This window comes from Chenopodium album, chromosome 14, assembly GCF_948465745.1.
Source record: "Chenopodium album chromosome 14, dcCheAlbu1.1, whole genome shotgun sequence".
Lineage (NCBI taxonomy): Eukaryota > Viridiplantae > Streptophyta > Magnoliopsida > Caryophyllales > Amaranthaceae > Chenopodium > Chenopodium album.
The window spans coordinates 42,069,047-42,081,371 of NC_137847.1; positions in this window are offsets into that span (position 1 = coordinate 42,069,047).

The window sequence follows — 12,325 nt, forward strand, 5'->3', positions numbered from 1 at the left end:
TTTAAAAAAATCAATCATCAATTCTCAATCATCATCTTCAATCAATCTTTTCTCTCTCTAACCTTCCCTCTTAAAAAATTCCGCTTTCACGAGATTCAGAAACACCTAGCCAAGTTAGAAGTTGCCTTCGCCCTAGACGTGAAAGGTTATAATTTCTGAGGGTTTGGTCCCTAATCCCTATTTCAATTATTTAATTTGATTGTTTGATTTTATATTTTTCTTGAAGTTACTAACGCGTGTATTTTGTCATTAGAAAGAGGCACGAGGCATCAAAGTATGTAATCTTATTGCTCTATTCTTGTGGAAAGCATGTTTAAATTTGTTTAATTCCTAGTATCATGTTAGGATGTCTTTATTGCTTTTTAGTATCATGTTTAGGGTGCCTTTTACTCTTTTCTAATATCCTGTTAGTATCATGTTAGGGCTAAAGCTTTGATCTTTATTGTTTAGTGACATGCTAGGGTTTGTTATTAATCTTGTTAGTATCATGCCTAGGATCTTGCTAATAATATGATGCTTTAACATGATTATTATTGTTATAATTATTGTTTTTATGATTATTATGTGGCTTGATGTTTATTTATATTGTTATTGCTTGATCATGCCTTTTATGCATGTTTAAAGGGAATTTGTATTTGTAATCACGCTTAATAAGATAATTAATAATCTTGTTTAGGGCTAATATGGTTATAATTCAAGTGATCGCCAATAATAGTTTTGCTTGTGCATTAATATTCAACCATCATAGATAAACAGGTTTAGGGTTAATCTAATGTTTGCATGTTAGTAAGAAAGCGCACATGAATACGAGAAGAATGAAGTAGAGGCCTATTATTAGGGCAGGTTCAATCTCTTTTAGGTTGGATTTGTACCTTCATCCCCGAACCCTATTTGGTTCAAGACCTTTTGGAGTTGACGATCTCATGGATCGTTAAGGGGTGTAATCTTCACCTTGTGATCGGTTTACAAGTTCCTAAAACTTGTTGGCGACTCTTTTGCTCTAGCTTCCTTCCCTTTGGACGCCACCATGCTTAAGTGTATGATCACAGTGGGGTTCAAGCTTGGGGTTAATGGCTTGAAATATTCCCTACAGTAAGGCAGCAAGGGAGAAGTCTATCCATGGGGCAAGTATTTGTAAAGGGGCACCACCTGTTTCTTACTTATTTTTTTACCGACAACATCATATTATTTTCTAGGGCGAATGTTCAAGAATGGTCAATGATAGCTAATATTATTAGCATGTGTGAGTGAGCATCGGGTCAAAGTGCTAATTTAAACAAATTTGAAGTCGCTTATACTAAAAATGTGAGTGATAGTCGCCGACAAGAAATCATCAAATACATTGGAGGTTTGTGAGGTGAATCGACATGAGAAATACTTGGGTTTGCCGACAATGGTTGGTAGATAAAAACAGCCATCTTTTCGATGTTGAAAGAGAGAATTTGGAAGAATCTACAAGGATGGGAAGAGAAGTTTTTGTCTAATTCAAGGAAGGAGGTGCTTATTAAGTCAGTTGTGCAAGCTATTCTGGCGTATATGATGGCGAGTTTTTAAGCTACGGGACAACCTTATTGATAATATTCATGCCATGTTGGCTTGTTTTTGGTGGGCTTCAACGGACATGACTCAGAAGGTACAATGGAAAAAGTGGAAGTTCTTATGTAAGCCGAAAAAGGAGGGTGGTATGGGCTTCCTTGATCTTCGATGTTTCAATCAAGCTTTATTGGCTAAACAATGTTGGTGCCTACACCATATTAGGGATACTCTTCTCCATTCTATTTTAAAAGCCAAGTACTTTAAAAATTGTGATGTACTAGACGCTTATCATGGCTATGATCCGAGCTTCACATGGAGAAGTATATGTGGGGGGCCAAATCACTCTTGCTTGATGGTCTAAAATAGAGAGTAGGGAATGGGTGATGTATGGAGTAGTTTGTGGATGCCTGGTAGAACTTCAGCTTTGGTGCCTACTTCCTTGCTAGGTAGTGACCCGAATTTACGTGTGTGTGATTTGATTAATCATGACACTAAGTCATGGTCATTAGAGGTATTACAAGCAAACTTTACGGCTGCTGACTAGGCTCTAATCATCTCTATTCCTTTGTCTAAGCGTTTCCCTTGTGATGTGATGTTTTGGTGGCCTTCTAACACGGGAGAGTATACTGTGAGATTCGGTTATTGGTTAAGCAAGCAGGCACCAAGTACTATGTCCTCACATCAAGGTATGAATATTTGGAATATTATTTGAAACCTCAATGGCCCACCTAAATTGTGTCCAAATTCCTTTGGAGGGCTTGTAAAGGTTTTTTGGGTGTTCATGAAAGGCTAGACTATCGCCATATGTTGCAAGACCCTAGGTTCTTAATTTGTGGTCGTGATGTGGAGTCAACTATTCGTGCTTGCTTTGATTGTGATGCTGCGAGGAAGATATGGGTTGTTAGCAGTTTTGGTGCTCTCTTAATCAAGCTTTTCTATTTGTTTTTTGTGCAAGATTTTCCTGGGTGGCTGCTAATACTTCTAAGAGGAATATGGTTAGGTTGGCTACACAATCATAGGCTGCCTGGTGGTGTAGGAACAAAACCACCTTCGAAGTTGAAATTTTTTGCCTTGTGCTTGTTGCGTCCAATATGATCAAGAAGGTGCATGAGTACGCTAATTATGCCACAAAGGTGTTCAAACTCGCTGTCAATAACCCGTTCTCTGGAGGGAATGTTTGGTCTCCTCTATACCATGGCTTGGTGAAAGTAAATTGCGATGCTCATGTGGGCAATACAACTGGCTTAGGAATGGTGATACAGGATGATCTGGAACACATATGAGCTGCTGTTGTGCGACGAGAGCCTGCAGGTTGGCCTAGTGATGTTGCTGAAGCATCTGCCTGTATTTTTGGTGTCCAGTTGGTGCTCAGATTGGGTTTCTTCAATGTGGTGATTGAAAGTGATTCTTTGAAGGTTGTCTCAAGGGTAAAGCAGAAGGTGTTGGGTTTTGATACACTTAGTTTGCTAGTTGAGGATATTTTGTTTTTGGCTAATGGTTTTTCTTCTTTTCTATTGCTCTTGTTAAAAGAGCAGGTAATACTCTTGCCCACCTCATTGCTAGATGGGATTTAAGAGTTTGTAACTAATTCGTTTGTTTGGGTCCTTTTCTTCAAAGCTTACAAGCTTTGGTGGAGTTGAATCTCACTTAATATATTTTCGGCTGTTTGGTTTCAAAAAAAAAAATATTTAAAATATAAACACCTAAAATAACCTACTCCCTCCATCCCTAAATTGGTGGCCTAGCTTTCTAATATTTATTACTCACATAATAAAGAGAAATAGGCCACTAATTTAGGGACGGAGGGAGTACTAAGCTACTTACTTGAATCATAGTGATTAGTTTAGTGACCATGATCTGATTTTAGCCAACTCATTATTTATATTGACCCGCATTGATATTATTTAGACTCTAAACTAACGTGGATGTCAAATTTTAATCAAAAGTTAATTTGAAAATGTTGTCAAATTTATCATAAATAAAAATAGTGGAAAATTATGCTGTTTTTTAGGATAAAAATTATAATTTTTATTTGACCTATTTACTTCTATTTTGTATTATACTCAATTTAAAGAATGACTAGACCTGACTAAAACTTGACACAAGTTTAAGAATGACCCGATTTGAAGTTCATCCGACCGATATTTACTTGCTTCAAACTTGGTTGTAAACCGACTCGACACAAACCGAACCCAAAACATTACCCAACCCTAAATGACTCGAATTGAATCCAAACTACAACCGAAAAGATATAAAGCCTGTCAAAATCCGAATCGAATTCGACCCAACCCTGACCTGAACCTGACTTGTAAGTCAGAAAAAACCGACATAAATCGACTTGAATTTGACCTGAAACCTGGCATGACCTGACTTAAACCTGACTTGAATACTTGATTTGACATCTCCAGAGCAATAATGTTATATTTTACAATTAATTAAAAGAAGTAAATCATTGATAGAAATGATAATGTAAATAAAAGTACATTAATCAAAGCTAAGCATCCCATAAAACAGAAGTAACATTACATAATACAAGTACGAGCTATGTTATGATAGAATACGAAGAGGAGCATAAATTATGAGACCTAGCTCATAACAAACTCACCATTATTAGTCCTAACATGACTTCACTCCCTTCTAAAAATTTAAAACAAGCTACACTTAAAAAGCTACAAACACGTTCTAAGCATCGACAACGATGTAACTCCGATCGATCTTTACTTACTTATATTTCGATTACCGTAGCTGTTGCATGCAGCATAGAGACCGCAATCTTAGCGGCACATCTTTATCACAACTCCCGGCAGTCTGACACATATAAGGCTTTTGCAACAATCTGCTGTTGTGCGACAAGCCGTTCCTGGTCTCCCACATTTTGTTGGATTATATTGTTCTTCCAACCCAAGTTGTTCTTTTGCTGCCATTATTTGCTTCATGTAAAATTCAGCAAGTCGTTCATTTCCAAGTTCTTGTATCATAGCCTTCAGAACTAAAGGCTTTGTCTCAATTGTTGGTTGCACCGTGCCCATCGTAGTACCTGTATAATATCATTGCAACCAATTTATTAATAATAATATCAACATAGCATGTAAAATAAAATTACTTTTTACACACTAATCAAGTTAATTTTTTTTTTGTGAAAAATATTAGAACCAAAGAGTTGGGAGGGAAGGGAAAGAAAATATACGAGAGATAGTGAGCATAAGAACTGCTAGTAGAGCCAACTTAGAAGTGGATGTCATCGATTGCTTCTCCATGCTCGCTCTATTTTTTTTCTTTAATTTTCTTTTGCTCTTTTGTGATGTGGATGAACACTTAGAACACCAATTATCATCTATTTATACTACTATTCTGCCAAACTACACGAAACAAAATGCACTCAAATTTTATTATTACTACTACTACTACTACTACTATTACTATTACTATTATTATTATATCTCAAAAACAGACAAAATCATACAACCTACAAAAAAAATTAGTGGGAAGTCAAGATACAATATAGGCCCCCACTCCTCTAACTCTAGCAAATTCTACCCCATGGAAGATATGAGCAGTTGTACGTACCCCAATATCTTGAGTTTCCAAAAACTTCAGGATCTTCTTTGGCAACGTAACCCACTCCTTCTCTAATTCCCCAAGTGAAGAGAAAGAGAAAGGAAGGAAACCATATCCAATTGCCCGACAATTGGATTCGTACTTGACTCGCTTATGACGAGTCGCATCAGCCACAACCCAATCAGGAACAAAAGTCAGATAGCCGGCCCATACTGGGTCAAAGGAGAAGACTCTGTCAAGTCAACACATATGTCATGACCACGATCCTAGGAATAAAGTAACACATTTGCAGGTCTGAGGGCCTCATCGTTCCCTCTAGACAACCCAATGTCAACCTCTTTTCTAGCAAAGTTTCCAAATCGATCGCTAACATCAACAAGGGTATCATGAATAACATTGTGCTGATGTTTAATACCCACCATACCAGCACGCGACATCGCATAATCACCGAAAATATTCCCAGTGAAAACCCTTTAACAAGCAGAGCACGACGTCGAGACAGAGAACAATGGAACATCCAATCGGTAGCACAACACACATCGGTAAATCTTTGCATTAATTGTCTGACCCAGCCCCGAAATAGGAACCGCTCAAAGCCAAGCATAGGTGTGATCTCCCTACTGCGATTTCCAAAATGTTGATTGATGAGGAGATAAAGAAAAGGTGGATTCTCCAAATGCGGTAACCTTTGTGAAATATATATCTGCTAATTTCTTCATGAGTTTAGGGGCAGCGAACTCACTGGGATTACTCAAAATGTCAGACTCCAGCGCTCTATTAAACAGACTCAACGCATCCTTAAAGGCTCAACCAAGTCCAACAATGTCAGCATGCCGTAGAAGCTTTGTCTACAATCCAGCAGACTGTAACCGATAAGCAAGAAAGACATAATTACGAACATCACATGCGGAATACATACCAAGTCTTCCAAACGCAAATGGTAAAGTGGCAAGCCGCCACTGCCAATCGCACAACCCAGGCCCCAAATTTGTAACAATACGCTCCAAGGAAGATCGAAAAGCCTCGTTAAATGTGCGATGAGCCGCCTCAAAAGTACTAAGAGGACAAGTAAGCAAAGCAAAGTAGAGTTTAGAAATTTCGGTACATGCCCTAAGCAATAACAACTTGTAGGGCCGGCCCGGAGGGGTAGGCCTCGAGTGCGACCGCCTAGGGCCCACGTCAGAAAGGGGCCCAAAAATTTTCAACAAAATAAAAAATCAGTTTTCATAGCCGTAGAATTTTACTCTGTAGTTTTTACTGGTTAAAAAAAAGCTACTTTTTAAAAAGATAATTACTGCATTTAGGCCCTGTTCTGTTCACCTTATTTTCACTTATTTCAGGGTTAATAAGTTCAGATAAGGGTTAATAAGTTCAGATAAGGGTTAATAAGTTCAGGAAAAATAAGTTCAGATAAGTTGTGATAAGGGTTAATCAGGGCTACCCAAGTTTAATTTATAACTAAAATAAGTTCTAATAACAGATAATAAGTTTAGATAAGTTCAGATAAGATCAGATAAGTTCAGATAAGTAAAAATCAGTTGAATAGAACACACCCTTAGTTAGCAATTAACATTAAATTACTTAGATGTCAATTAGGTGGAGATAACAATGCAATATGTCCTCATCACTTCTTCTTCTTCTTCTAATTTTCCGGTTTCTATGAGTATTTGCTCCAAAATATTAATCTTTTCAATTACACCGTTTCATATTTATTCAACTACCAAAATATTATGCAAAGTTATTACTCCAGCATTGTGTATGGAGACATACTATTAAAATAATATAAGCTATTTTCATTGTCTTATATTTAAAGCTATTGTGTGTAAAAAAAAATTGTTACGTAAGGGGCCCTTTTCTTACATTATGCCTAGGGCCCATAAATTTCCAGGAACGGGGTTGACAGCTTGCACTGAGGATCATCAAGCTTAGCAACCCTGTCCATAAGCGCAATGGTCTTGGTCACCCTCTGCATCACAAGCTCACCTCCAAAACCGGAATCGGAACTAGCGGGATCACCAAGCAACTTAATACCATGCGAAGATCGAGCAATATTAGGCAGAAAGACACTCACAAGTCTGCTTCGAGGGTCTTCTGAAGACCAGATTATTTCACATAAAGTCATACAACCTACAAAAAATTATAATTATTATAATTATTTTTATTAAAGAGCTTGAAAGAATTTTTTATATTGTTAGTAAATTATAATAATACCATGACAATAATAAATAGTTTTGAATAATTATTGCTTTTATTTCTAATATGTATTTATATATTTATGTGCATAGATAAAATGTGATTATTTTCTAGCTTAGATGCTAATAAGTTGGTATTCATTCAATGAAGTCTTGTGTTCAAACCCCATAGTATGCATTTATGGTTAACCATTACATGAAACAAAAATATGCTAGAGGTACACATGACACATTCACATTTTTAAGAACGTTTTTTTAATATCTATCTATTAACCTATACTAAAAGCAAATTCTTCCAAGACACTTGTCATTACCTTGTGAAAAAATTACCGAACTTTTTGCTTTTTTTTTTTTTGCAAAATCTTTAAGTAAACTTGTATATCTTATGTATTTTCTTTCCACTTTGACAATCATATTTCTTATATACCCAAATGAAATATTTTTTAATATACTTTATATTTTGTAGTATTAATGTCAAAAATATTTAACAACCATACATTATAGTGGATTTTAACCTGGTATATAAGTATAGATGTTAGGCAGTTATTATTTTTTTTTTTTGAATAGAGGCGGTTATTTATTATTCTTAGTAAATTAATCTTAAATTAAACGTAGCTATTTAATTTTCAGAAAAAAAACCCACAAAACATATTGTGTAGCTTATACGAGTACGAGTATTAAGGGCGTGTTCGGCAAAAAATAGCTGTGAAGGTAGCTGTTAGCTGTGTAGGTAGCTTTTAGCTGTCAACAAGTTGTAGCTGTGAAGATAGATAATTTAGGTACGAGTGTTCGATAAATTAGCGGTTGACTAGCTGTTATATTTAAAAATCAATATTTTATATATATAACTATGGATTAAAATTTCAATAGCTACCTCTACTTTTCAAAAGCTAATATTTCTAACTTTTCATAAAAGCTACCTCCACGACTAAAAGCTATCCTAACCACTAATTTGCCAAACACTCTCAATTTTTATTAAGTAGTGATTTGACCAAATCAAACCACTAAAAGTTATCTAAAAGCTACTCAAACGGTAGCGCTGAAAACGCGTATATATGTTGCCACGCAAATGTTTGCCTATTGCTCCATGTATTAACACGTACGTAACACTTTAATACTAGTCTGAGTATGTTTGTTTGTTTATTTTTTCTTTCTTCTTTTGCTCTTACTTACTTTGATAACACCATTTATGCTTGCATATTTTTCCTTTTAATTATGTTTCGCTCTTACTTTGATAAAACAATTAATGCTTGCCCATGCAAATGTTTGCCTATTGCTCCATGTATCAACACGTGAAAATTTCACCATACACTCGGATGTACTATGAGCATGGTACACTCGATCATAATATAAGGTTATTAAAAATTGCGGAAAATTATTGCATACAAATTAAAGTACATGAGTTTAAAAAATAAAAAATAAAAAAAAAAAAATTCAAAACGATTTCCTCCTTGATTTAAGGTAATGATTTATTATTTATATTCCTTGATTCATGCAATTGATTTATTATTTACATTTTATATATTAATAGAATACTTTTGGTGAATAGAAGTTCATTTTTTTGTTAAGAGAGAGAAATTGAATTTATATAGAGAGAGAAACCATGGTAAATTTTGTATTTCGAAGTGATTCAATGTTATAATAGAGTTGATTTTATCGTTCCAGTATAATCTCTTAATGATGTAATTGAGTAATTCGTTGTTGAGAGAAAAGGTATTTTTTTTTAATTTTTTTCCTTGTTTTCGTGCTATTTTCTGAGATTGAAGATGATGTTTTTCGTATTATGATAAATGTTCTTTTATCATTTCTTGATACATATTCTTCTTTTTATTGGAATGTAATATGTTCATTAAATCTGATCAATATGTTCTTTGTATATGAACTATATGTTCTTTACATTATAAACATTGTACGTACTTTAATATATGTAGATTAAAAATGTTCTTTGATGGGTTTCATTAATACAAGTCAAGTTCTTTTAACTTAGAAAATATGTTCTTCTATATTAATATGCGTTTGCTTTAAACCTTGTATTATTTTGGGTATTATATTTTTTTTTATGACTGCGCTCTCCTGTTTATCCCTTATGTTTTTTTTTTGGTAACGGTGAAAAAATATGATTAATTTTTAATTGAAATAAAGTAAATTGAAAATGAAATTTTAAATTTTGAAAATGAAATCTTGAATTATTTTTGGTAGAAAATAATCTTAGATAAAGAAATTCTGGAAAACCAATATTTTGAAATAATTTGGCACTAAATGCGTGGTAAAAATCAATTAGTAACTATCTATTACCAATTCATAACTTACCATGTTCTTTATATTTCAATGATGAGTTCTTTTATAATTTAAAGATATTCTTTATATTTATAAGCTATGTTCAAACTGCTTTAATCCGGGTGTACCATGCTCATGGTACATCCGGCTGTACGAACCAACCATTGATCAACACGTACGTACGTAACACTTTAATACTAGTCTGAGTATGTTTGTTTGCTTATTTTTTTCTTTCTTCTTTTGCTCTTGCATACTTTGATAACACCATTAATGCTTACATATTTTTCCTTTTAATTATGTTTTGCTCTTACTTTGATAAAACAATTAATGCTTGCCTATTTTTCCTTTTAATTTGAATTATTGATTTATTGATGGGGATGCATGCAGAAAAAAATTACTCTATAATATACTTCGAGTTGTGCCTAGTTAATTCCCCAGATAAACAAATATAATCGTTTTTTCAAGTACTAGTGGAGGGGTACATGCGTCTTTTTATGTATTAGTTGAGGGGTACATGTATAATTTTCTAAATGTAAGTTGCAAACATTAATTGGACAACTCACCAAAAATACTGAATAAATGACCATGCTTTTTCAATATATTTACAGAATTGCCACCAGATTAACAAAAATTCGTTTATCTGGCAGATAAACTTGTATTTGCCAACATACTCCTTATGTTTCTATTTTTTTTTTTTTGGAAAAATTGTGAGGAATAATATGACCTTTTTAACAGTCTTCCAAAAATAAATAACCTTTTAATTATTGTGGAATAAAATGACCTTTAACATGCATTTGCTCAAAGTAGGACGTAAACGATTGGTAACATGTTTGTTAGGTTAACTAGATTAGATCCGTGCGGTTCACGGTTTTAACAAAAAAAAAATTGCATTATAGAACTACAATACAAATAATCTTTTCAAATTTTTCATAAATTCATTGTTAGAAGGTGAAAATCCAAACACAATATTTTTATACTCGTATTTCATAAGTATATGTATAAATAAAAAACTTTAATTTCTTGTTAAATGATCAAACATCTAAAATAAATTGATAGATAAAATCATAAGCCTATGTAGTTAATTAATGATATACTTATAATACATTTAATAATGCTTTCTGTATAATTGAACTCTAGTAACCAACTTTAAATTAATTAACACAACATCCAAATTGATGAATAATCAAAGTCAAAATTTCATGGGAAAGTATACAGTACATGACATACATAGCTATGTATCATAAACGATATGTATTTCTATGTACTACTAAATTATATATATATATTTAAAATTTAAACTTTAATTTATTTTAAAAAGTCGATTCTTCCTATTTTTTAAATTAAAACTTTAATTTATTTTAAATTATACATAGCTATGTACCATAAACGATATGTATTGCAATTCTAGAATTATTGTATGTCTCTTATTGCTTCTCCGTGGTTTTTCCAAAGTTTTGAAGCTCACTTGTCCTATATAATACGGATTAGAAACTCTTAAGATCGAAATCCAAAAAAATTGTTGTCATCTATAACGATAGATTACTTCATAATCAAGTGATATATGATTATCATAGGTAATTATTATTCAAAAGTTTTGGGGTGTGAATGTAAGTGTCGCGTAGCGAAATTAAGTGTTTGCTAAATTGCTCTTATGTAAGTGACATGGTTTGTACTAGCTTATTAATTTCCTATCATGTTGAAATTTAGTTTTGTTCTCTTGAAATTGTGTTGTAGTATTTTCTATTGAATAACTTATTGTGAATTTGAAAGCTTATTGGCTCAAATGGTAGAGCAATGTACCTTTGTACATAGATGTAGGTTCAAATCCTACATAAGCTATAATTACAACATTACATATAAATTGGATGTGGCAAAATAAATATTGTGGTGCTTTACACATCCTTTCTAGTCAAGATGACTTAATGGCTCAAGTAACCTCTGACCGAACCCCTCAAGTAAACCCTGATATAGTAACCCCTAACTGAATAACCTCTGACCGAACCCCTCAAATAACCCCTGATCAAATAACTCGAGTAACCCTGGCCACACGGTGTGTTAGCCACATAAAAAAATTTGTTTATAAATATTCTCTTCGTCCCACTATTAAATGCTCATTTATTATATTTTGTGAGAATTAAATCCCTCTGTGTGTGGTATATAGCAAAATAATTAAGACAATTGAAATGAAAATAAAATTTTATCATATTTTGGTCAATTAGAGATGGAAAAAAAGCGCTAAGTGTTAGTATTCAAATTAAATAATATGTTCCCTAAAAAAAAATTAAATAATATGTAAAATATATTTTTTAAATGATAAAGCACTATAATTGGAAAAAAAAAATGGGATTTTCGATCCTGATACCTTCAAGTGAAGATAGGAAACGCTTGACCAACTTAGCTAGATTTGAAATCTATTAAAAAATTCAAATATTAAATAGTAATATTTAATTAATAAAATTAGTGGTACATAGTGGTACATTACAATGGTGGTACATAGTGGTACATGTCATTTACTGTAGAATAAGAAGACATTTCACCATGTCTCACAACCCTCCATTTATACTTCCTCATGGGATAACTATTATTACTCGAATTTTGGTTTATCTAGGACACATTGTCAAATGTAATAAAATTTAGGAAATATACACTTAAATAATTTCAACTATTAGGGTAATTATACATATAAAGGACGAAACGGTATTTTCAGCGTATTAGGTCTTATGTATGTATCTATATTTTTTTTTTGGTTGGTAAGGAGAAGG